This window comes from Chlorocebus sabaeus, chromosome 18, assembly GCF_047675955.1.
Source record: "Chlorocebus sabaeus isolate Y175 chromosome 18, mChlSab1.0.hap1, whole genome shotgun sequence".
NCBI lineage: Eukaryota > Metazoa > Chordata > Mammalia > Primates > Cercopithecidae > Chlorocebus > Chlorocebus sabaeus.
In genome coordinates, this window is record NC_132921.1 from 6,200,121 (window position 1) to 6,228,003 (window position 27,883).

Genomic DNA, 27,883 nt, shown 5'->3' on the forward strand with positions numbered 1-27,883 from the left:
GTGGTGGCTCACACCTGTAATCCCAGCACTTTGGGAGGCTGAGGCAGGTGGATCACGAGGTCAGGAGATCGAGACCATCCTGGTTAACATGGTAAAACCCCATCTCTACTAAAAATAGAAAAAATTAGCTGGGCATGGTGGCGGGCGCCTGTGGTCCCAGCTAGTCAGGAGGCTGAGGCAAGAGAATGGCATGAACCTGGGAGGCAGAGCTTGCAGTGAGCTGAGATCCGGCCACTGCACTCCAGCCTGGGTGACAGAGCGAGACTCCGTCTCAAAAAACAAACAAAAAAAAGTATAGATTACTGGAATGTGTGGTTTTCATTAATTATAATACAGCAAAAAACATTGTCATCATGAGACCATGCACCTCACTTCACCTTGGGTGGCCAGAGCCATTCAGGGAAGCTGGGGCCCTTTTAAGTTCTAGGGGAGAATAACTCTGTGGTACTGGGGTTCTAGAAAATAACTAGGAGGAATGATGACACCTAAGTATGTGTAGCTGCTCCAGTGTTCCCAAGCCTCGGTCAGTACCCCAACCAGGTCCTCTCCCTACCAGGAAGTCACCTTGGGGCATTCCCTTTGGGGCTGTTGGCTTCCTGCATCTCTCTCTGAGGGAGGGCACTCTCTGGTTCCGCCATGAAATGATCACTGGCAGGCGCAGAGGGCCAGGGAGGTGATGTCCCCAGGAGTGATCTCAGTCAACAAGGGCAGGAGTTGGTGGGTAAATACCCTGGCTTCCTCTCTTCTTCTGGACGATGCCCGGGCTCCATGTCCTCTCTGGAGCCCCTGCTAGGGTGAGCCCCAGCTGCCTATGGTACTGTCCCAGGCTTCGTCGCCTCTCTTCCCTCCCCTGTTTCACATCCCTACTCTGGGGTCACCTCCCAAATAAACGATTTGCACTTGCAGACTTGTCCCAGGGTCTACTTTTGGGGGGTGCTGAGTTTGAAAGGCTCGTATTTGTCTGGCAACAATGCAACCTCGTTAATTTAGACTCCATCAAACTGGGATTCGTGCTAATGCTCTCATTGGCGTTCATCTTTCATTGTTCTATTTAAAAATAATTTTCTAAATGAATCACTCCATAAAGCCTTAATAAATTAAAAACAAAATATCAAAGGCAACATTAAAACACTTAAGACAAATTTCTGAATTAAAATTAGTCATTTTCATATTATCACTTTATGTGGAGTGAATACAGTAGCCCCCTATCACCAGGGTATATGTTCCAAGACCCACAGCAGATGCTTGAAACCTTGACTGAACCCTATCTATACCGTGTTTTCTTCAGTCTCATAACCAAGGCAGCTACAAAATGGCAAATGGGGGCAGGTGGTGCATACAGCACGGAGGTGCTGGGCAAAGGGTGTTTCACATCCCAGGCCGGACAGAGCGGGATGGCGAGAGATTTCATCACACTACTCAGAATGGTGCACAATTTAACACTTGTGAATTATTTCTGGAAATTGTCATTTAATATTTTTAGACCGTGATGGGCTGTGGTTAACTAAAACCACAGAAAGAAAAGCCACAGATAAAGGGGATATAATATGGTGATCAACTATCTACAAATACTCTTCAAGCAGATATTTTTGAAATTATGAATTTGTTTCTTGGCTCTTAGTTTGCTAGATATCTTTAGTAAGGACTGATAATCTAATTTGTTACTGCTTTACATGTATCACCTGGTTGAAGGAATACATCAGCAAAAAATGTACACATGACACATCATATTGACAGATATAGAGCTGTCAATCTCTAGAAGGTGTGATGATTGATCATTTACTCATTTATCTGCTCATTTGTTGAGTAAATATCGATGAGGTACTACTATGTGTAGAAATCTGTGCTAATCACTAGAGGTGCAGAGCTGCAAGCACCAAGGCCAGATGGAAAGCAGTTGCATGAAGAAAAGGCAATCAAGTGGACCGTGTGCTATGGCAGTGATTTGCCCTACATTCTAGGATAGCCCAGAATGAGAGGCTGATCCAAAAAAGAAGTAAATGCACTTGAAATATTTGAAACACAACATTCTTTCTTTCTGAATGAGACCTAGAGTTATCCAAACTCAGATCTCTTCTCACGTGAATTTTTCATTTGCAGTCCAGAGTGTTACAATCTTAATTGATACTTGAAGCCATCTTGCAACACAGGTTTGGCTGGTGCCACCCTCAGCAGGGCTGGCCTCAGGGGACATTTTGGAAAGCAACAGGCTGTTGCCTCATCTCTAAGGGTTGTGGGTGGCAGCACAGCTCTGCTTCTCCACACCCACCGTTTGCTGAAACAGAAGGGTTGCTGCTGGATTAGAAGTTGGGGGGTGGGTTTTAAATTTCGATTTTGCCTTTAACTTACTGTGTGACCTTGGACAACAAGTCATGTAACTTCTTTAGGCCCCAGTGTATTCAACAGTAAAATATTGAACCGGCGACAAGCAACATTCTGTTGCACAATAGCCAGTTTTAAGAAAAACAAGGTTGACAGATATCCCTTTAAAAAAGGAAAGAAATAGTAACTTGAAGTCAGGGACATTTGTGACCTCCGCCTCCTGAAATTAGATAGTGGTTTGGAGTCAGATGGCTCTTTAATAGGCAAGTTTATCTCTAAGACCCCTTACAGCTTTATAATTTTGATTTGCACTATTTTAACCTCATGCAGTAGTGAGGGTTGAATTTGACATCTCTTGGGATACTGCATGTATCTTGAGAATGATATGTACAAGGTTGCAGAGTTGTGTTAAATCTTGATCTGTGCTTACTTTTGTGTGGTTCTCAGTACACCTGCTGGCACTCAGAGCGTTCTCAGGGATGGTGGGTGTGAGGGTGGTGGTGAGACTCCCAGTCCCCATTTCAAGTTTAAACCCAGCCAGTCCATGTTCCTCTATTTCGTATAGTAAGGGGACCCAGTATGTCCAGAACATCACATTGGGAGTGATGAACTTCTTATCTGACATAAATATTTGCTTGTTTGATTTTTCCGACAGCACAGTTTTCTTTCTGCCTGTTGTTGACTCACATTCAGTACTTCTATTTACAAGTCACAAGAGTTTATTCCAACCATCACTCAAAGTCAAAAGAATCCACACAGGCCACAGCTAATTTTTTTGAGTGAAACTTACTTTCTCCACATTGACTCTGGTTATCCTAACCCCACCATGCAGGCTTCTGGTCCTTGGAATTTTCTGCTATCAGATCTATTCCTCACCTGTCCCCTGCTCAGCTCTGTATCATCCGGGCTTCTTTGCAGCCTTCAATGCAGGCTTAACTTCCTAGACTCTCAGAACGGTTGGTTTGGCCATTGAGACAATGGCAGGAGATTGGAGAGATGGGGAAGGGAGGAGCCAGGGGCTTCCCTCTGTTTTGTGTGGGGTCTCAGGCAGGGGCTGCATCTTCTCTGTGGTACTAGCTTCTATCTGCCAGGCCTGCTCTGGTTCCCACCTTGACCAGGTGATCCTGCATCCTGGACCAGGAACCCCTTTTTCCCTCTAGCCCAGGATGGCAGTGCCTCCTTGTGTTGCTTATCCCTGGTGGTGTCCTTGATTTGGTTTCTCTGAACTTCTGCCACCGGTATAACCAATTCCTTACACGAGATTTCCTCTGCTTTAAATACTGGAATGATCTTTTCAAGTTGGACCCCGAATAATAGAGTTCTTGGTACCAGAATTAGTGCCAAAATCAGATCTTTAAGATAAGATCGTGGAACTGGATTGCTCATCTGTTTGAGCACGCAGTGATGATGTTCTGGCAGAGGGAAGATGGGACACTAGTCACCTGTGGCATGAAGTTGCATTATCATTGCCTAAATCATCACCTGTTGCTGCTGGAGGTGAGGTGTTGGTTGGGTTCAAGGCTTAGGGAGATTACATAGAGGCTGAATTTGAATGATGTGCCAGTGCTGATGATCACAAGGATTGGGGGGTATCTGATGGTACTGGAGACTTTTCAGAAAAACAGTAGCTAGTTCAGAGCTGGAAATCTTGGTTCAAGGCACAAATACATCCAGAGATCAGCCTTAAAACAATCACTTATCTGTTGCAGGGACAAGGCAGGCATGGCTGGGGGTCAGGTCCAATGTCTAGCTGTGTCGATCTATGTGGGTTACAGAAATGACAACACTTCTAAATCCATACATTAAATCCATGGCATTAGTGGGGAAGAGGTGGGGCCCAGGGACTTGGGAAAGAGACATCTGAGTAGACTCAAGTAATCCAAGAACCTTGGCTCTCCCACCCCTGATTCCTGGAAGCCTGTTTTGCTAGATTTGTTAGGTTGAGGAAAGCAGGCGTTCCTTGTGTGAAGACTGCTGGTTGCCTTCAAGACCCATTCTCACCATCTGTGGGACCTGCAACCTTTGCCTCCAGACCTATTACCAGAGTCAAGTGTCATTATTCTCTGAGCAGGATGGGGCAGGGTGAGGAACTTCAAGTTTTGCTTCCTGAGCAGGCAGTTTCTACAACAAACTAGTTTGCTAATTTCTAACCCTGGGGAATATGTGAGGAAATAGATTCTATGGCTCTTACACATAATAAGGTAAAATATAACTTTGGATTGGACCAAAAAGTATATTGGTTTGGGTGCACTTATTCAAGACTCAAGATTTAATGGGCTAGCTGTAGCAGCTGGAGGTGGCTCTAACTCCTTTCTTGGTTGGATGACAAAACCTTGGGTGTCATGGTGGTTGACATTTTTTTTTTTTTTTCGCTCAGCTGGCACTTCTGTGCCATTATAGCACCATACAGAAAAGTCCCTGAAAGTAAAAGGTAAAAAAAATCCTCTGTGGGCAGAACTCCCAGCAGAAGTGTATCTGGTTGTTCACTTTGCGTGGGAGGAGAAATCCTCAGAGGTGTGGATTTTCCTTCATTCATGGGCAGTGGCTCAAGGCTCTGCAGTTTTTATGGAGTTTAAAAGAAAAAAACAGAAGATGGGTGACTTGGTGATCAGAAGAGGAGATATATGGACTCTGCTCCTGGAATGGGCACAGAAGGAGAGTGCTTCACGTGAGTGAGCTCCAAAGAAAATCTACCATAGATGATATAACCAGTAGACAAGATACCCTACTCTATGGAGAACCGTGTCTTCTACCAGCCACTGCAGTGTCTGTTCAGTGGACTCATGGTGGCAGGGATGGAACTCTCTACAGACTCAGTGGCATGGACATCCTCCTTCTCAAGCCAGTGTTGGTACCACCACTGCTGAGGACCCAATCTGCCTACAGCAAGGCTAAGACTGAGCCCAGGATAGGATGCTGTGGCCCAGTGGCCTGAGGCTGGGCAGAGCTGCCAGAAGCCAGTGGTAAGTTGATTACATCACACTCATCTCATGAGGGCTTATGTGTCCTGAGCTGAAAGACTTTGTTCTGGGTATGGATTTGCCTTCCCTGACTGAAATGCATGGTCATGGGACCCTACGTGAGGGAGCTGTTCTCTGTGCAAATAAAGAAGTACGGTGTCGGGCTCATCATATCCCACCACACCCCACCAGGTCACCTGAAAGAACAGGAGCAGCTTGTGTTGGCTGGGAGGCAGCATGCTGAGAAGCTGAGATGCTGGCCTGCAGGATCTATGTCTTAGACCACGGACAATTGGTGGTGTCCCTTCTCCCACAGCCAACATGCACGGGTCTGGAAACCATGGGGTGGGACCTAAGGACCCGTCTGAAGAGATTTTGCTTTCTATTTTCACAGCCTTGAAGGCTGCTGGTGTAGATGTCTCAGTTCTTGTTTCAAGAAAGGAAAGTGTCCATTCCAATGATGGTTCCGTGGATTGGAGATTAAGATTGCCACCAGACTGCCTTGAATTCCTCATGCCACTGAACTCAAGGGCTAAAGTGGGGAGGCTCTGATGTGGTTGGATTGATTAATCTCATTTTCAAGAAGAAATTAGGTTGTTTCTCCCCAGTGGGGACAGAGAGGAGTAAGACCAGGACCTGGGAATTACAGGGATGCATTGTAGTACTTCCGTGTCTAGCAACCCAATAAGTACAGGATTGCAAAGAGCTCAGAGCTCAGGCCAGAAGGTGTAGTTCACCCCACCAGGTAAAGAACCCTAACTACCGCCGATGCAGGATAAGGCAAGAAGGAAAGGAAAAAGGGGGAAAAAAGAGAAAGTGATAAGTACAATTGACCTTTGTTACTCACAGCAATTATGTTGTATAAAGTCACTGGGAACACTGAGTTAGCAGATAATGAACATTGCTCAGAGGGAAAACATAGGGTACGTTCCTGTGAACTTTTGTGATGACATTTTTGCCAATCATCTATTGCTCAGCTTGTTTTATGTGTGTTTCTGCTTGAAGGCACTTTATTCTATATATTATCGATTTATTCATGTGACACTCATGGCTAACAGCACTATAACTTCGGCTGGAATAAAGCTTTTCTCTAACACATGTGTGTTCTCCATAAGGCACATCACAGCCCTTCTGGTGCTTAGGAACACAGGACAGCCTCAGCACTGCTTAGGGGCCATTTTAAGGAGCAAAATCACCAAGAAAAAGCACAAAAATGTTCAAAACATGGCTAAATAGACTGAAGAAGAACATTGTTTACAATATGAGAACTGGAATAAAAAGGTGGAGATGGAACGGGCAAGTTGGACAACTCAACATTTTCACCATTCTAGCATGTCCACGAATGACTATGAAAGCACAGTGAGCACCAATTTGGAAAGGTAAATTTTAGGCCAGACGTGGTAGCTCACACCTGTAATCCTAGCACTTTGGGAGGCTGAGGCAGGTGGATCACCTGAGGTCAGGAGTTCGAGACCAGCCTAGCCAACATGGTGAAACCCCATCTTTACTAAAAATACAAAAAATTAGCCGGGCATAGTGGTGGGCGTCTGTAATCCCAGCTACTCGGGAGGCTGAGGCAGGAGAATTGTTTGAACCCGGGAGGTGAGGTTGCTGTGAGCCAATGTTGTGCCACTGCACTCCAGCCTGGGCAGTAAGAGCAAAACTCCCTCTCAAAAAATAAATAAATAAATAAATACACAAACGATAAATGTTAGCGAGTAGGTAAATTTGCAAGTAGGAATCCTCAAAGAGTGATGACTGACTGCATTAACTTTGGCAGTTCCAAGTCAAACTACTAGCAGCTACGCACACTTTCCTTCTGTTTTCTTTTCATTTTCCCTTGCCCTGCCCTTTCCTCTGATGATTCGTTCCTCTGATGGTTTGCTCCTCTGATGATTTCAGTGGTGCCGGCCTGTGTAATGTAACCGATTGGTCACTTGACCAAGAGGAGCCGCCTGTGCTCCCAATGAAGGCAGTGCGCATGTCCCGTTCCCCATCAGGGGATGGGGGGCGCCTTCCTTTGCATGGGGCAGCCCGCCATGTTGTGGCAACAGGAGCTACGTGTGGGTGGGAGAGTGAATTGGATCCAAGGAGTTGAATGGGTCGCCAGGCTGACCCTGGGCCTGTCTGCTGTCATACCCGCCTCCTGCCCTCCCAGCTCTGCTGTGTCACGGGGCGCCTGTGCAGGGCTCATTTCCCAGGCTGGGGAAGCTCCAAATGTGTTAGTTTAGACACATTGTACAATTTTTTTTTTTTTTTGAGATGGAGTTTGGTCTTGTTGCCTGGGCTGGAGTGCAATGGCACAATCTCAACTCACTGCAACCTTCACCTCCTGGGTTCAAATGATTCTCCTACCTCAGCCTCCCAAGTAGCTGGGATTACAGGCGCCCACCACCACACCCGGCTAATTTTGTGTTTTTAGTTGAGACGGGGTTTCACCATGTTGTCCAGGCTTGTCTCCGACTCCTGACCTCAAGTGAGCTACCTGCCTCAGCCTCCCAAAGTGCTGGGATTTCAGGCATGAGCCACCGTGCCTGGCTGGCATGGTTTCTAAAACAATCACATAGAGAGGAATGTAGAAAGCAAATTGTAGACACATCCTTCTTTATCAGTAAAGGCTAGCTTTGAATGAATATTTATGGAAAAAGTCACAAAGGACAAGGAACTGAATCTGACTATGAGATAGAATCACTTCCTGGAGTTGAAATTTAACTTCTGAACATGTTATCTCATCTAATTCTTCATTCTCGTGGCAAGGCTATTTTTGCCACCTCAGCTCCCAGGTGACCACCTGCCCAGGTCTGTCCCCCCATCTGGTGGTTGGTGTGAGACACAGGTCATTTCTGCTGCCTCCCCTCTAGACCCAGCTCAGCTAATTTCACTTCCTGGGGTCTTCCCCTTGCTTGAACACACAGGTCCTGTTTCCAGCCCCTCTCCCCTGGCTCCTTGTAGGCGAATGCTACTCCTCCTGCTTCTTTTGACAGTAACATTATTATGGCTGTGAGCACTGCTACTGTGCCTTCACTAGGGAATGATGTACACCTTGAACCAAACCAGTCAGAAGAAAAAGGAGGTCGTTGACTTTGAGTTGAGTTCTTCTCCAACCTCAAGCCTTTAGCATTACTTCTCCTATCTCATAAGGGAAACCTGGCTCTCCTTAAAAACAGCATTCAAAATTTAAAATAAATTTTAAAAAGAAAAGACAATTATTTAGTCATTAATTTTGTAGTCATATTAAACTATCTCCTCAATTCCAGTTAGGTGGTAATTCACCTACATATTGAGATGGGAAACATTTGTTGGATTAGCTCTCCACTCTAACTTCCCTGAATAGTCTTACTTGCTGGTAAAAGTACATTTTGAGCTCAGAATAAGGTATTTGTGCTTTCTGACTGTGATATAGGCCAGTTTTGTTTCCCAGGCTCTCAAACATAATTTTTTTTACCTGTCAAGAACACTTTGTGACAAAACACAACAATCTGCAGTTACCAGAATTAGCAAATTAAAATACAGCACTTCCCATTAAAGATGAATTGCAGATAAACAATATTTTTTGGGATAATTATGTCATACATAGTATTTGTTTAATATGCAATATGTGGGAAATACTTAAAGTAATATATAATTTATTGTTTATCTGAATTCAAGTTAAATTGAGCATCCTGTCTTTTATTCCTAGTTCAATCAAACAAAAATCATTCCAAATTATTTTTCTCTTGTTTTAAGTTTTTATATACCCCCCTGCCAAATTTATCCTAAATTATTTATGTTTTTTAAAATTGATATTTCTTCACTGAAAAGGGCTATACGCAATATAGCTGATAAGAATCTGGGTACTGTTTTGAAGTTAATCTCTTTTTATTTCTTTTTTCTCATTGTTTGGTTAAGATCCCAGAGGCCAATTTAATGGCCAAAAAGTCTCTTTAAGTCCGGTATTTGCACCTGCATCATCTTTTACATATGAAAAAAGAGGCTTGTTAAATTAATAGTTTACGAGTAAGAGATCAGGAGTAAGTCAAGAAGCAAGAAGGGGGTTTCTTTTATGTTGACCTATTATATATCTATGTATAAATTTTAAATATGGTCTGTAGAAGTTGCCAGAAGAAGGCACACTCTTTGCTAAGTTCTACTATCCAGAGAGTTGGTTTTGTGCTCTGGCCTTGTAATACAGCTTTCTGAATTGCCAGTGAAATGATTTCTGTGGGGAGGAACAAAATTACAGAAGCATTTCATGTGTCCCAAAACTCAGCTTTGGGAAGTCCAATCCCCTTGCTCCCTTGAAGCCTGATGTGGTTTGGATTTGTGTCCCTACCTAAATCCCATGTTCAGTGGTCATCCCCAGTGTTGGAGGAGGGGTCTGGTGGGAGGTGACTGGATCATGGGGTGGATTTCCCATTGGCTGTTCTTGTGAGAGTGAGTTCTCAGGAGATCTGGTTGTTTAGAAGTGTGTGGTACCTCCCCCTTTGCTCTCTCTTCCTCCTCCTCTGGCCATGTCAGACATGCCTGCTTCCTCTTTGCCTTCTGCCATGATTGTAAGTTTCCTCAGGCCTTGACAGCCATGCTTCTTATAAAGCCTGCAGAACTGTGAGCCAATTAAAACTCTTTTCTTTACCAGTCTCTTACCCAGTCTCAGGTAATTCTTTATGCAGTGCGAGAACGGACTGAGAACGGACTAATATAAAACTCTTGTTTTATAATGTAGTATTTAAAACTTTGTTTATCTTTATGGCAACTGAGCGGCTTTAGAGGGGGTCACACCACATTTTGATCACCAAAGGTTGACATTATGTAAATTCTTTTTTTTTTTTTGAAATGGAGTCTCGCTCTGTCACCTAGGCTGGAGTGCAGTGGCACAGTCTCAGCTTACTGCAGCCTCCACCTCCTGGGTTCAAGCGATTCTCCTGCCTCGGCCTTTGGAGCAGCTAAGAATACAGGCATATGCCACCAGACCTGGCTATTTTTTGTATTTTTAGTAGAGTTGGGGTTTCACCATGTTGGCCAGGCTGGTCTCGAATTCCTGACCTCAAGTGATCCGCCTAGCTCGGCCTCCCAAAGTGCTGGGATTATAGGAGTGAGCCATCACACCTGGCCAAAATCAGGTAAATTCTTAATACCTCTGAGCATGAAGGTATTTGAACAGAAAGGAGAAAGCAATAATTGGGCATAGCAGCAGGACATGTAGAGCAGAAGGAGGGAAGGAGGTGGCATTTCTGTTGATTCACACCGTTTTCCATGAGAGTTTTGAGGAAGGCTCAGTGCTGGTTAGAGATCTCTCTACCCATTGAACATTGGTGTGTCCTTTGGGTTCAGTAGAGTAACCTCTTTAGCCTCTTATAACTAACCGGGGGAATGGTGATCCCAGAGTACTCAGTTTATAACTTCTCAGAGTCACATAGCAGGACTACAAGCAGTGCTGCAATCTTGAAAGAAAACCACCAGTGAAGAAGAATGCAGAAGGGGAGGTTTGGATTCACTCTCTAGGGTCCAGGAAAGGGCAGGGAAGGCCCTGCATGTATCCTGAGGCTCCTGGCCTTTCAGCCCCAGGGAAACAATGGCATCGACCACACCGTGGAACCCATCTGGCAAGTGGTGACTTGAGAGACAGGCAGTGCTTGATGCTGGCTCTGATGTCCCGGGTCCAAATTTAGCCCCCAGAGCTGACTGAGACCTGTGTCAACCCTGGAATGAAGTCAGTCCCCTAGAATTCTCAAGATGTTAGTGCTAGGACTCATCTTAAACTGTCCTGAGGACCAACCTCAATATTATGAAGCTACTTTACCATCAGAGCCCTTCTTCTGGCTTCTTGTTGAGTGCCTTTCCACGTGCTGAGTGCTTTCCACTTGTTGAGTGCCATGCTGAGCTTTGAAAGGGTGCACAGAGTTAGAGGGATGTGGCCAGCAGTCCACCAGGAGGCCTTTGGGAGGGCTCAGATTTGGGTGCCAAAGAAAGCACAGGTGCTTGGCACCCCGTCCGCAGGGCTGTCCTGCTGTAGACCCTCACCTCAGAGAGCTCCACTGATTTCAGTGACCACACTTGGAGCCACACTGCCTGAGCGCAGATCCTGGCTCTGCTGCTCACCAACTGCGTGACTTCTGACAATGTATAAAAATCCTGTGTCCTGGCTTCTTTTTTTGGAAGGGAGAAAGTGGTGGTATCTACTTCCTAGGTCACTGTGAGAATTACACGGTTAGTTCATGTGAAGTGTTTGGAGCTTTTCATGGCACTTAGTACGTGTTCAGTAAGTGTTAGCTATTAGCAGGGTTTTGGTAGTAAGGTAAAGTTATTCTGGGTGCATATTCTGTGCCAGGAAGTTAACATGTTAGATTGACGAAACCTAAATAATGGTCCATAGTCTAGGGTCCACTCCCCGAAGGCATATATGTTTTATCTGGGATTGTACATGCTCTATTCTTTTAACAGCTTTATTGAGATATAGTTCACATAGCAATACATGCCCCATTTGGAGAGTGGAAAATATTCTAAATCTGAAATACTGGCTAAGATCAAAATAATAAGGCCATTATTGGATATGCAAATCTAAAAATAGTGTAAAAATAGCCAGCCTAAAATAATATAAAAATACATTATTTCCCACAGTTAGAGCTATGTCTGGTTATTTCGATATATAACTCCATTTTCAAAAGTAATAGGAATTATACAGCAGGCACTAGCTCAAATTAAACATTTTGCAATTATTCTGTTATTTTGGCTCATGCTTCTCCTATGAAGATACTTAATTAATTCTCCCTTTTTTTTTTTTTGAGACGGAGTTTCGTTTTGTTGCCCAGGCTGGAGTGCTGGAGTGCAGTAGCATGATCTCCTTTCACTGCAACCTCCGCCTCCCAGGTTTAAGCAATTGTCGTGCCTTGGCCTCCTGAGTAGCTGGGATTACAGGCTCCTGCCACCATGCTTGGATAATTTTTGCATTTTTTTAGCAGAGATGGGTTTTCGCTATGTTGACCAGGCTGGTCTCGAACACCTGACCTCAGGTGATACGCCTGCCTTAGCCTCCCAAAGTGCTGGGATTACAGGTATGAACCACTGCGCCTGGCCTAATTAATTCTTAATGCATGCAGCAGAATGAAATTATACCACTTTACTGACTATTGTTTACAAGAGACTCAGTAAAATATTATAAAACAACGTTTTTATTATTGAGTGTGAGTATTTGCTTTCTTCAGCGGCTTTTGCTTCCAGCACTGAGTTTGTTTTAGGCAAGCATAAGTTTCACTGTTCACTCATGGTTTATTGCAGCAAACACTGTTGGCTTTGTCTTTTCTGAGCGTTCTAATTTCTACCAGTAGAATGTCGCAGCCATCCTCCTTTCGTTGTTTATTGTTTGTACCTCCTGGGCTTAGACATAATTCTCCCAGATCACACACATAGTATAGTTTTTCTGGCAAAACGATGTTTCTCATTCTTCCATACTAATTCATTTCAAAGTTGACAACACTCATGAAGATCTAAAAACATTTGCTCTTTGCGGGAGAAAACCCTGAACTTAATGTCTCACGACTCCATTCCTGTCGATCTTGTCCTTATGTAAACTTTGCATGAAACTTCACTTCCCAGTGTCTCTTACTCCAGCTCCTCCTGCCACTGCTGCTGTCTCTCTGGATGGTGGAATTTTCTATAAGATTTCCTGGGTGCTCAGTCAGCCAGTGAAGGATGAAGTTCCCACCGGTCTCATTGCTCTGATAGCAAGTGATTTGCTCACTCCAAGGCCAGTTAAGAGTGGCAGCTTTGAGTCTCCAGGAAGCTCAAAAGTGCTCTTAAAACCTGAAGTATGGGCTGGGTACGGTGTTTCACACCTGTAATCCCAGCACTTTGGGAGGCTGAGGTGGGTGGATCACGAGGTCAGGAAATCGAGACCCTCCTAGGCAACATGGTGAAACCCCATCTCTATTGAAAATATAAAAGTTATCTGGGCATGGTGGCATGTACCTGTAGTCCCAGCTGCTCAGGAGATTGAGGCAGGAGAATAGCTTGAACCCAGAAGTCAGAGGTTGCAGTGAGCCGAGAGTTCGTGCCACTGCACTGCAGTCTGGCAACAGAGCAAGACTCCGTCTCAAAACAAAACAAAATACCTGAAGTATATGACTGATTACTTCTCATGAAGTTTTGACTAAAAAGTAAAAATATATCAATAAGATCAAAGTCGACCCATTGCACTTCACATAGATTTCCTTGTTGGTGAATGACATTATTTACCTACAAACTTGAAAATATTTTCAATATTACTTTAAAACTTCCCTCTCTCTAATGTCATTTCCAAGGACTTAATTTTCTTGTCAGGCTATTACTATAATAAGCCTCTAGTTATCAGAATAGCTGGGGCATGACATTTTTGGTGAACTATTGACTAGTTTTATTAGAAAGCTTAAAGCATCCTAGACTATCAAACACAATTCAAATGTTGAGTATTATTATTGTTGTTGCTTAAAATTAAATATTGTGAGAAACTGAAAGTAAATGATATTTGCTTTAGTTGGGTTTCCAAAATGAAAATAAATTAGGGTAATGCATGTTTAACATTAAAAAGATATAAGACATGTGAACCCCCAAAATCTGAGACAGGTCTCAGTGAATTTAGACAGTTTACTTAGCCAAGGTTGAGGATGTGCGCTTGTGACTTAGCCTCAGGAGGCTCTGAGGACATGTGCCCAAGGTGGTCAGAGCACAGTTTGGGTTTATACGTTCTAGGGAGACATGAGACATCAATCAGCATATGCAAGATGAACAGTGGTTCGGTCTGGAAAGGCGGGACAACTGGAGGCAAAGGTGGAAGATTCGGAGCAGGCAGGGGGCTTCCAGGTCAGAGGTAGATAAGAGACCAACAGTTGCACTCTTTTGAGTTTCCGATGAGCCTCTCCAAAGGAAGCAGTCAGGTATGCATTTATCCCAGTGGGCAGAGGGGTGACTTTGAACAGAATGGGAGGCAGGTTGGCCCTAAGCAGCTCCCAGCTTGACTTTTCCCTTTAGCTTAGTGATGTGGGGGCCTCAAGATACATTTTCCTTTCACAGACAAAACTAGTCTTGGTTGTTTTATAGAACGGCAGGTACTAACTAGGCTGCGTCTCCTGATTGCATCTGGGAGAGCAAGTGTTCGTGATCTCAGTTATTCTGATGAAGAAACTGAGGTTCTGAAAGGCTCAGCAACTTGTCCACTGACAGTTTACGAAGGCTCCTTGAGAAGGATGAAGGCTTCCTGATCCCTGAACCCTCCACGCTCTTCCTAACCCCTGAAACACCTAGGCAGGCCTTTACTACCTGTGGAAGGAAAGATGTGCCTGAGTAGCTGGTCTCAAAATTGAATATTCTTGCTTGCTGAAAAAGGTGCAGAAAACAAAGTTATGCATGTTCTGACCCCAAGAAACACTCTTAAGAAATAAGTTACTTAAATCAGTTCACTTGTCATTTTACTGAGGAAATAGGAGCTTCTCATAGTTTTGGTGCTGAAATTGGGAGATCATGATCCTATTTTGCTAATAACAGGACAGGCAAGGCTCAAAGGTGTTTCAAGACAGATTTGGTGGTGTGGGATTGTTCCTGGCAGTTTTATCATTATCCAGAGACTACCTTTTTAGCACTTAAGACCCATCATGTGACTCATTGGCTTCTTGGGTGCTGGCCAGGCCTTGGGGAAATAACTCAAGCTAGCCAGACCTCAATGTGATGGATGTCTACTTGCATTGTAACCTCCCCCTTCTTCTTCCACCCTCACGCAAACAACTTGCCACCGTGAACCCCCAACATTTGAGACAGGCCTCAGTTAATTTAGAAAGTTGATTTTGCCAAGGTTGAGGACACACCTGTGACAAAGCATCAGGAGGTCCTGATGACACATGCCCAAGGTGGTCGGGCACAGCTTGGTTTTATACATTTTAGGGAGACATGAGATATCAACCAATATATGTAAGCAGTACATTGGTTCTGGCCAGAAAGGCAGGGACAACTCAAAGTAGAGAGAGGGTTTCCAGGCCACAAACAGTTGCGTTCTTTTAAACTTCTGATAAGCCTTTCCAAGGAGGCAATAAGAATATGCATCTATCTCAGTGAGCAGAGGGATGACTGAATAGAATGAGAGGCAGATTTGCACTGAGCAGCTGCCAGCTTGAATTTTCCCTTTAGCTCAGTGATTTGGGGGGCCCACGATATGTTCCTTTCACACCACTTGTTTTGGGACAGTCCTCACTCCCCTGCCTCTCCTGGGCACATGGCCTGGGTGAGACTGCTGAGCTTCCCCTGTATCCCACCTCCCAGCCCACAGCTGGCCGGTCCAGGGGAGCCTCTCCTGGGACTTTCTAAAGCAGAGCTAAAGAGGAGACCATCCCTGACATGCAGGCTGTGAGGCCACCATGCAGCCTTGCTCGCAGCCCACCAAGGAAGCCAGCTGCACTGCGTGGAGGGAGCTGATGTGCAGAGAGGAGATCCTGGTGGGGTCAAGGCCTGGCCCAGCTATCCTTGAGGGCAGCTGCATCTCTGGCCTTCTTACATTTGGCTACGCAATCCCCATCCACTTTTTTTTGTTTTTTGGATTCCAGAGGTTGTTACATTTCCTTTATGCCTAAGCTTGCTTGAGTTGTGTTTCTGACAGTAGATGCTGAAAAAGTCTGACAGCTGCATAGCCTTGAGTTCTGGAAGGCAAGCCACAGAAACCTGTCCATGTGGCTACTGTATGTTATAGCCTTTAAGGCCTTCCCCCAGCTCCCCTGAACCTGGAGTCCCAGGGCAAGGACACCCGATTATGGGTTGAAATGTGTCCCTTAAAATTTCATATGTTGAAGTCCTAACCCCCAGTACCTCAGAATGTGACCTTATTTGGAGATAGGGTCTTTATAGGGGCAATCAAATTCCAGTGTGTTCATTAGGGTGGGCCCTAAACCGGTATGACTGTGTCCTTATCAAAAGGGGAAATGTGGACACGGAGACAGACATGCATGCAGAGAGAAGGCCGTGTGAAGGTGGAGGCTGAGGTCGAGGGGATGCTTCTGCATGCCAACGAGCACCAAAGGTTGCCAGCTGCCGCCAGAAGCAGGGAAAGAGGCCAAGAACAGCTTCTTTCTCCCTGCCCTCGGAAGGAACCAGACCCTGAACACCTTCATCTCAGACTTCCAGCCTCCGCAGCTATGTCTAAGCCTCCCTGTGTGTGATTCCTCATTATGGTAGTCCTGGGGAAGAACATGGTGCCATCCCCGTCACATGGGCGCTGAGAGCACCGTCATGGCCAGGGAGGCCAGCCCTTCCTGCTGCAGCCACAGGAAGACCGTGCTCTGTGGGCCATGGCCGTGACTGGGCTGGTGACCCCCAGGCTCCACACATGTGCACATCAGCTTCCTCCAGAGCCATCTTCCATGATCCGATTCAAACACTTGACTTCTCTTCAACTAGACCAGAGCTTTGAGGCCAATTAATCTTCAACACAACCAAATAAATGATTTCCAGCAACTGAGTTACTCTCACAAGTATCGAGGGTTGAGTAGAATCGGGCGTCAGGCATAAATATGGATTTGAGATGTCCTTTTGGAATAGCACAACTCATATGGTATCACTGCCTCAGGGACCGGTGTCTTGGGATTCCTGGATCCCCACGTTTTGGACATATTGTGCTACTGAAGTGAGAGGTTGGAGAGGACTTGGAGATCACCGTGTCCCTCATCTTACAGACCCATCCCTGGGGGCCTGGGCGCTGACTGGCCCGAGGTCCCTCTGCCGTCACAGAGCAGGACAATCCACTTGGTAGCTTCTGCTCCTCCCATGTCCCAGGGACCCCCTGCCCGGGGTTGGGGCCCATCGAGACATCCAGTCACCAGCTCAGACGGAGACCCTTTCCCATAAGGCTTTATGCAAATACCCCTCATACCTTGGGGTCAAAGCCCTCGGCTCCAAATCTCTGAGCCTCTGAGTGCATCATCTGGTTGTGCGTTTTGGTTAGATCGATCAAAGCACAGCAGGACTCGCCTTTAAGTTCTCGGGTGGCAGCAGCATTATCAAAGCCCTTCTTGGGTTTATTTCTATTTCCAGTTCCTAGGGAAGAGGAAAAAAAAGGGGATGATATATAACACTGAACAAGCAGTTACATATGTAATCTCATTTAATCCTCACAGCCAGCCCGTTGTATTAGTTGCTCAGGGCTGCTGTAACCAAGTACCGTAGACTAGGTGGTGTAGTAATAACAGAAATTTACTCTCCCACAGCTCTGGAAGCCAGAAGTCCAAAGTCAAGATGTCCTCAGGGCCATGCTCCCTCTGAAGGCTCTAGGATAGGGGAGGGTCCATCCTGCCTCCTCCAGTCTCTGGTGATGGTTGGCAATCCTCTCTGTTCCTTGACATGTGGGTGCATTACTCCAGTCGCTGCCTCTGTTCTCGCCTGGCCTCTGCTTCTGTATCTCTCTGTGTCCCTCCTCTTCCCATAAGAATGCCCAGCATTGGACTTAGGGCCCATCCAAATCCAGTATGGCCTATCTTAATTCACACATTAATGATATCTGCAATGACTGTGTTTCCACACAAGGTCACGTTTACATATCTTTTGGGGGGGATGCAGCAAACCTCCAACACTTACCTTTATTTTATAGATGACCAGGTCAATATTTAGAGCAGCTAAGTCATTTTTCAGGTTTCAGTTTGTATTGGGAATGCAAAATTTCTCCTCAGCCCTTTTAGAGTTGCTAGATGAATGAGCCCAGTGAATCCACTGACAGAGAAAAGTGTGCAGATTGTATTAATAGGAGAAAAGTATGCAGATTTTATTAAGTAATTTTTGCATGGACATGGCAGACCTCACAGGAAAAATGAAGACCCAAAGAAGCAGTTGGGGCCACGAACTTATGCACTAGGTTGGACAAAGAGTCATAAATTGTGAAAACATGACAAGACAAAGGGGCTTGGGCAGGGCGGTTAATTGGGGGCAATAGACCGGGAAGATAAGCATTGGTTTCACAAGGTTTGTTTGTAGAGCACTGCCTGGGCTTTGGCTCTGGTGACAAGGATCTCCTCCTTTCTCCTGGTCGAGGGAAGGTGTTTTTCACACAGGGTTTCATCGCTTGCTTACAGGAAGAAAAAGGAAGGTCAGGGTCCCCTTCTTGCTCTTTTTCAAGTGCCCTGAGCTCAGAATAATCCTTATGCCAAAGTGGCATATGTTGGGGCGGCCTGTTCTACCATCCTTCATTTTTAAGAGGGCAGAATTGGGGTTCACAGCCAGTTTGGTTAGAGTCAGAGCCTGTGTTCCTTCTGCAGGGCTATGCAGCCCACCTGGGGCCCCTGGCATGACCCCTCCTGCACCACTGTCATTCACCTTTAGTCGTGCAGAGCAGGAGTCAAAGCCCCAGAGTCCCTCCCAGGCAGCTTAGGGCAGCACCCACCATGTTGGAATGGAAGCGCCAGTGCATCCTCCCTCTGTGGGAGAGCAATGCCCAAGTGGGAGTCCTGGCTGGGGAGTGCAGCTCTCCCCACGTGGCCCCGGGCACTGCCCGCGGGGGCTGAGGGGAAGGACGGACTCTGCAAACCACAGTCCAGCCAGGGCCCCAAAAGGGGAAGGGGCGCTTCAGACACCGTGTGCGTTCAGAAGCAGAACAGGACCCAAGTCGTGGCATTGCCGCTCTGTCTCCTGCCCAGATATTCCAGTGGACACACGGAGATTGTATGTCCTTTGAACAGAAAGAGAAGCTGTTTGAGGAAATAAAAGAACAAAAGGAGATTGTGAAATCTAAGAGTCTTTTATTTTCCTGTGTGTGATGTTTGGCAAAGTAGGAGAGGAGCATGAAGAAGGGCCCCATGTGACTTATGTTAGAAACGTCTTAGTCAAACCGGTCCTCTGAGTCGTCCTTCTCAGGTGCCCTCCCGGGAAAGCTGGCAGCAAAATTATTTTTATCCCAAATAACTAAGGAAGCCGAGGTTTTGTGATTGGCTTCCCACCTCCTTTTCTGTTCTTTGTGGCAGTCATCTGAGCAACTTACACACTGCATCATAATTGTCCTCTCCCGTGAACTGAGAAACATTTAATTTTTATTTTTTCCTATGGATTTTGGCTAAATCAAGCACTCTTCACACCAGGCACATAAGAAGAAAATCAGGAAGCAGATCCACTGGAGTTTAGTGAATGAAGAAATTGTGCCTTCTGTCTGTGCCCTACACTCCCAGCCCCCAGCCCCCAGGGGAGAACACACAAGGACCAGTGCCCGCAGCCCCCAGGGGAGAGTGTGGCCGTGGCAGGTGAGAGGCTCACTACAGAGCCTGAGGGACCTGGGCAGAGCTGTACCTCGCTAGCCTTCATCGGGACAGTTTCTAAGGGGCTCCCCCTTGGGCCCATCCTGCCCGGCTCACACCGGCTCTTCCCAAGGACAGAGCTTCGCTTCTTCATAGTCTGGCTGTGAAGCAAGAGAGCCATAACCCTGTGGAGACAACTTGAGACTTGATTGTTGGGAGACAAGATGATTTTACAGAAACATGGTTTTTTTTTTTTTTTTTCAAATGACTGTTGCAAAGTCCCTGCTTTTGTTTCAAGAGATGGGGTCTCACCCTGTCACCCAGGCTGGAGTGCAGTGGCACCATCATAGCTCACTGCAGTCTCAACTCCTGGGCTCAAGCCATCCTCCTGTCTCAGCCTCCAGAGTAGCTGGGACTACAGGTGCCTGTGACACCAGGCCCAGCTAATTTTTTAAATTTTTGGAGAGATAGGGTTGCTAATTTTTAATTTTTGTGTAGGGATAGGGCCTTGCTATGTTGCCCAGGCTGTTCTTGAACCCCTTGCTTCAAGTAGTCCTCCCTCCTGGGCCTCCCAAAATTCTGGGGTTACAGGTGTGAGCCACTGCACCTGGCCCAATTTATTAATTTATTAATTGCCCCCAACATATCACGGGCATGCCGTTTTCCTCGCTTTCCCAGGGAGAAGATGATGATAATGACAGTTGCTAACACTCTCTGAGCTGGATACAGGCACCATTATGAGTGCTGTGCATCCAGTAACTCATTTTTATCCTGGAAAAAGATTTTGAGGAAAGGAGTGTACGTGTCCTTGTTTCACAGATGAGAAAACAGCTACAAAGAGCTTCAGTTATTTGTTTAAAGTCTCACACAGTTAATAAGGACTCCAAGCTTCAAGCTCTTCACCTCCACTAGGCTGCTCATGTAGCAAACTTCCCAGTTTTTCTTATCCTCATCACCCAAGGTGAAATAATTACCAATGAACTTTTAGAAGGTGTCTACAGTCTTGGGTTTTCCAGTAGTTTCCGGCATGACTTGTTAACCCGCTGGCCATCATTTGTAACCTCCCCACCCCTGACCAGGGCTTTGAAAGCGTTTTCTTCCTCCTTTGCACTGTGGCCTGAGAAGCCTCCCTTCAGCAAGTCACCCAGACCTCAGGTCCATCCTGTCCCCACCTCCAGCTCCCTCACCCGGACCTCAGGTCCATCCTGTCCCCACCTCCAGCACCCTCATCCGGACCTCAGGTCCATCTTGTCCCCACCTCCAACACCCGGACCTCAGGTCCATCCTGTCCCCACCTCCAGCACCTGGACCTCAGGTCCATCCTGTCCCCACCTCCAGCTCCCTCACCCGGACCTCAGGTCCATCCTGTCCCCACCTCCAGCACCTGGACCTCAGGTCCATCCTGTCCCCACCTCCAGCTCCCTCACCCGGACCTCAGGTCCATCTTGTCCCCACCTCCAGCTCCCGGACCTCAGGTCCATCCTGTCCCCACCTCCAGCACCCTCATCTGGACCTCAGGTCCATCTTGTCCCCACCTCCAGCTCCCTCACCTGGACCTCAGGTCCATCTTGTCCCCACCTCCAGCACCCAGACCTCAGGTCCATCCTGTCCCCACCTCCAGCTCCCTCACCTGGACCTCAGGTCCATCTTGTCCCCACCTCCAGCACCTAGACTTCAGGTCCATCCTGTCCCCACCTCCAGCTCCCTGTCAGAGCACTGCTAAGTCCTGGGGCCTGTTGCCATCTCATAGGCAGTCTGAGTAGTTCATGGAAGCCCTGTCATCTTCCTTTCCGGCCCTGTCCCATCTCGGCAGGGTCTGTTGGCCAGATGATGCTGGCCTCCCATGTCGTCCACCCAGGAGCCACTTCCTGCCAGGCCCAGCCACTGTGGCTGAGTCTGCTCTCCCCTGAGCCACCAGGGCACCTGAGCAACATCTGGACACCTGAGGCCTCAGGGCACCATAGCTGTGCTGGGTGCAGTGAGTCTGTGCCACCTCTGTTGTCTGAGCACTGAGGGGCACAGGGCACAGCCCATCGGTGTGAACATGCTGCTCCCTAGGACCTAGGATTTGGACGTAAGGACCAGGACCTGGAGGTGGCTCTTGGAGCTGGCCATGTCATCCAAGTGGACCCTCCTTTGGGGATACGCTCATTCCCTGTTTCCTCTCTCTTCCTGCTCATCCTCTTCTAGCTCTGAGTCCCATCAACAGCTCCTGTTCTAACCTCATGCCCTTTTGCATGAAGCCTGAGCAGTGGAGCCAGGCCCCATCACGGCCTGACCTACAGGCTCTGGCATTGTCCCAGCGCACTGTGTCCAGGAGCTAGATGTCCCCACCTGGCATGGCCCCAGTGACTGAGCATGGCCTTGTCCCCATCCACCGCCTGATTGCTCTCCTTCCCTCTGCCTGAACCCTGGGCAGTCCAGGGACCGGGGGGACTGAACCACTGCCCCTGCCCCGGCCGTGCCTCCTCAGCCCCCTCGCTCTGACTGTTGCAGGCAAAGCTAGGATGCATGTCACCCAGGATTTCCAGGTCATTCTCTGCATCCAGCTGACTTACGCCACTGGTTTACAATCCAGGGAAGCTCCTGGGGGTGGTGGTGCTGAACCTAGGTTCCCCCAGGCTCAGGGAAGCTGGGTTAATCTCCGGTGAGCTCCATGCCCAGGGCATGAGGAAGTGGCACAGAGGGCAGCCTCTGGATCGTTGACCTGGCACGGATTTCCGGGTTCATGTTCTGCCCTTTGTTTAATGTCCCTTTCATCTCCCCAGTTGTGCAAAACAGAGGAGCCGTGCCCCACTTCACAGAAACAGGAGGCCCACAGGCATGCACGGGCCAGCTTCCTGTCTCACTGGCTTCTCCAAGTGGGAGGGGAGGAGCGTTTCTGGAACCAGGCTATACACAACGCGGCTTTTGGAGAAAATACATTTTAAAAACTCTTTCTCAAATTGAAATGTATCTTTTAAAGGGTGTTTTGTTTTATTTTATTTTATTTTATTTTATTTTATTTTATTTTATTTTATTTTATTTTATTTTATTTTATTCTATTTTATTTTATTTTATTTTATTTTTTTGAGACGGAGTCTGGCTCTGTCACCCCCACTGGAGTGCAGTGGCGCGATCTCGGCTCACTGCAAGCTCCGCCCCCCGGGTTCCCGCCATTCTCCTGCCTCAGCCTCCCGAGTAGCTGGGACTACAGGCGCCGCCACCTCTCCCGGCTAATTTTTCGAATTTTTAGTAGAGGTGGAGTTTCACCGTGTTCGCCAGGATGATCTCAATCTCCTGACCTCGTGATCCGCCCGCCTCGGCCTCCCAAAGTGCTGGGATTACAGGCATGAAAGGATTTTTAACAAATTAAGCTTCTTATGGGGCAAAAACGTCACAGGAATGTTTCATAGTCCCTTTGGGATTTCTAATGCACTTAGGTTGTGGGGAATTTGTACCCACTTTATTTTTGCTTTTTTCTCTGATAAATCCAGTGATGAACAAAATATTTCCTTTGGGAGAGTATGGGAATGATTTCAAACTTCCAACATTTCAAGTAATAAACACTTAAGAGTATATCAGCTGCTTCACTTTTCCTATTAAATGCATGTTTACTTTACATACTGGCCATATCCCTTTTGTGCAAAATACAACACAAGTTTAGCTGAATTCCCTCCCTCCCCCAAAGAGTGAATTCCTCCCTTACTGGTGCTGCCTGTCCCTGTGCAAATGTCGGCTCTGATACTTGTAATTAATTATTTGTGCTTCCCATTCAACTATTCTTGAGAACAAGGATTGAGTCTTTTTTCAATCTTGTGGCCTCATTGTCCAGCACAAAGGCTTATGGAGTGCAAACTGTAATATTTAAATATTTGTGGAATACATGGAGACTATGTACAGATTTTTAAAAATTTAATTGGACTTACTAGGGGATATCGAAATGTAAATAAATACTATACAAAATAAATCTTAAAGAGACCAATATGTTTAAAAGGATATTATAAAGGAACAATGGTCTTAAAAGAATGCCTTTATAGTGTAAATAATCATCAACTTAGTCAATATCATAAATCTGGGTGGATCAATTCATTATGGTGGTGTCGGTGGCCCTCTAGTGGCCATGAAGGGGTAAGGAGTCATTTAGGCTCTGAAGACCCTGAATTTCTGTCGTGATGGCTGAGAACCAGCAAGAAGCCTTCTCACCCACCCAGCGGAGGGAATTGGTTTGGAGACAGAACAAAACAACAAAAGACGTAAACAGGAGAATCAACTCAACCATACCTGATTCTTTCATATGGAATACTTAACATTCTTCCTCTATTTACAAAAACAAACGAAAGAGCCAAAGCCTCAGGTGTGGGCAAATGAAGGTTAGGGCTCCCTCTTTTGATGAAATGCATTAATCTAACATTCTGAGCACCATTTACTTTGCTGCCATTTACTGAAAAGTTAGACGCATTCTGAGCACCATTAACTTTGCTGCCATTTACTGAAAAGTTAGACGCATGGCAGGAAGGAACAGAATGAGTTGCTTCTTCTTTATCTTCATTACTCATCTCTCCTTTGGATCCATGGAAGACGCAAAGACAAGATGTAGAACTCTATGTTTCAGAATACTATGAACAGTTTTGGTTCCATTCTCCATTTTTTGATATGGTGGAATGATTTTGCTATTCTAAGCAGCATATAAATCTGGATTTGGGAAAGTTGTATGCCTGGATTCCTCAGCAATGGGTTATTTTCTCTCAGGGCCCTGGGACTGAAGGAGGCAAGAGGAGGACTCACTTTGGGCACCCAATTTAAAGGGGGTGACAAAAACTCAGCCATCAAGATAAATTACACACACACATACACACACACACACGTATATATATATTTTCTGAGACAGAGTCTCGCTCCATCGCCTAGGCTGGAGTACAGTGATGCAATCTCAGTCCACCGCAGCCCCTGTCTCCCAAGCTCAAGCAATTCTCCTGACTCAGCCTCCCAAGTAGCTGGGATGACAGGTGCGTACCACCACCTGGTTATTTTTTGTATTCTTAGTAGAGACAGAGTTTCACCATGTTGGCCAGGCTAGTCTCGAACTCCTGACCTCAAATGATACACCTGCATTGGCCTCTCAATGTGCTGGGATTACAGGCGTGAGCCACCACACCTGGCCTAGGTAAATAATACTTTAAAGAAATATTTTTTAAAATCAAAATCCATGCAGAATGTCTGGGATTAACAAAATGTCAACGCTTCCAGTAAAGACAGGATCAGAGATACTGGTTTTTCCTGTGCCCCAGTCTCCACTGTGGTCTGGCATGGCACTGTTTTCTCTTTGCCCAAAATGAGCTTGTTAAAAGAGCAGCGTTGGCCAGGCATGGTTGCTCACGCCTGCGATCCCAGGACTTTGGGAAGCTGGGGTAGGAGGATTACTTGATACCAGGAGTTTAAGACCAGCCTGGGCAACAGAGTGAGACCCTGTCTCTAAAATAAATAAATAAATAAATAAAAAATAGCTGGGCATGGTGGCACGCACTTGCGGTCCAGCTACTTGTCAGGCTGAGGTGGGAGGATGGCTTGAGCCTGGGAGGTCGAGGCATCAGTGAGTCGAGATGGCACCACTGTACTCCAACCCAGGTGACAGAGCAAGACCCTGTTAGGGGGAAGAGAGAGAGAGAGCGAGAGAGAGCGAGCAAGCAGTGCTTCTGTGTGGGTCACAGCCCAGCCTCCGTAGCTAGGGGAGCTGGATTTTGAAACAGATGCTGCTGTTGCTTACTCAAGAACCTGATTCTTGGCAAAGTTCATACCTTATCTCATCATCATTGTGAATCCTTAGAAGCAGAGAGTCGTTCCTGGCTGGGTCAGGCAGATGAGATGAAAGGAGGAGGAGGGATTCTCAGTGTGAAAGACTCAACCCACTGCTGTTGGCTTTGAAGATGGAGGAAGGAGACCATGAGCCCAGGAGTGTGGCAGCCTCTAGAAGTTGGGAATGGCCCCAGATGACAACCAGTGAGAAGGCAGTGACCTCAGTCCTACAACCTCGAGGAACTGAATTTGCCTGTAACCCTAATAAGCAAGGAAACAGATCCTTCCTGAAAGCCTGCAGAGAGTTTCTCAGCCCTGTGGACACCTGGATTCCTTTCCGTTCTGATCTTCTCCTCTTCTCACTCATTCTACCATCTCCCTTAGTAGTCCCAGCCACTCCCCAGATGTTAATATTTCTATGCCACTTCCAAATCTTTTTGAAAGAAAAGACTTTCCAAGTCTTTGTCCAACCTACATATTGTTCTTTTTTTTTTTTTGAGATGGAGTCTTGCTCTGTCGCCCAGGCTGGAGTGCAGTGGCCGGATCTCGGCTCACTGCAAGCTCCGCCTCCTGGGTTCACGCCATTCTCCTGCCTCAGCCTCCAGAGTAGCTGAGACTACAGGTGCCTGCTACCTCGCCCGGCTAGTTGTTTTTTTTTTTTTTTTTTTTTTGTATTTTTTAGTAGAGACGGGGTTTCACCGCGTTAGCCAGGATGGTCTTGATCTCCTGACCTCGTGATGCGCCCGTCTCGCCCTCCCAAAGTGCTGGGATTATAGGCTTAAGCCACCGTATCCGGCCTACATATTGTTCTTAATTCAGCATTTACATCTCAATATTCCGCAGGTATCTCAATATATCCAAAGTAGAATGCATTATAGAATGAGTGCTACTGCTAAAAATCGACATCAGCACTAATATAGGATTATAATAACCCTATATGAAAAGGGTTACAAATAATTAACAACTTGAGGTGGCAGGCAGGACTCAAATCTGAAGGTGGGGCTTAGACATGCAACCAAATTGAGGACTAGCTAACACAGAGATGGGGTGGAAACAGCTCTCCATAAGACACCCCGACTGGTGTGCCATGTCAATTTGGCATTGTCATGCAACAGCCAGAAGTTACCACCCCTTTCCATGGCAATGATGCAACAACTGGAAAGTTACCACCCTTTTTCTAGAAATTTCTGTATAATCTGCTCCTTAATTTGCATGTAATTAAAAGTGGGTATAAATGTGACTACAGACCTGCCCCTGAGTTGCTGCTCTGGACACCATGCCTATGGGGTCACCCTGCTCTGCAAGGAGCAGGACCTCTGCTGCTGCTGTGCACAACCACTTCAGTAAAAGTTGCTGTCTGACACCACTGGTTTGCCCTTGAATTCTTTCCTGGGTGAAGCCTAGAACCCTCCCGGGGTAAGCCCCAACTTTGGGCTCACATGCCCTGCATCAAATGACTAAACTGATAAAAGTGAAGAAAATATTAAATAACTATACTTTATAATAAAAAAGGAAAATATGAAGCAATTGAAATATTCATTGCAATACAAAAGTATGGGTTGTCATCAAAGTAGTTTTCCTGAGAGTATGGGTTTTCCAATATTTGAATTGTTCTTATAAAAATAGGAGAGTTGCCAACCCAAATTTATTATTAGCTTCCTGAAATAAGAACTCAGTATACACTAGCACTGTTCTATTTTTAGTTTCTAATCTTGGTTTTAGTAACCTTTAATAACTCATGTGGTGCTCCATAAAACTGAAACTCTTTAGAATATCACATTACATACTCATAAGAAATGAGGATGAAGGTTGCATTATTAGGTCTCTTAAAGATCTCAAAGCTGGGAGCTTTTGGTCCGTAACAGATGATGGATTCCACTGTGAGGATTTACGACCTTCCTCAAATAAATCTGATCATGTATTTCCTCTGTTAACAACTCCTCTGTCTCCCAGAGGGTAAAATCTGAGCCCCTGCCTTGGTGTGCAAGAATATTCACCACTATCTTCAACCCATCCCCTGCCAGGTGCCGTCCAGCACTCTCTACATGATGCCTCACTGAATTTCAAGCCATGTCTCTGAAACTCTGGAGACTGGCTGTGTTCATGGGATGGGCGTGTCCCTGAAGTAGAACTTTTATTCTAGTCACAGAGGACTATTTTCATTCCTAATTTGCCACAGTACAGATCCCTGTCATGTGGGACGGTGCAGCACTTCTCTGGAAAATGATATTCTTGAGACAGGTCCCTTTCTTTCTCTCTTACTGCATTCTCTGTGTGTTTCTCTGTTCTTTGTGTCTCTGTCTGGTTTTGCTCCTTTGATCTGCAGGTGGGGGAAGGGTCATGGGCTTCACTAGACCTTGTCCCACAGGAAATCACTTCCAGGTCACACTCACCTGATGAGCTCCCATTTTTGGGCAGAAATACAGATCCCCTGCCATGGAGATGGTGTTTGCTCTCAGCTATCCCTTCAGATGCAGAAAACAAAGATGGTAAAAGAGCCAGAGGAATATCCAGTGACCTCAGTCCTACAACCTCGAGGAATCGAATTCACCTGTAACCCAAATGAGCAAGGAAACAGATCCTTCCTGAGAGCCTGCAGAGTTTCTCAGCCCTGTGGAC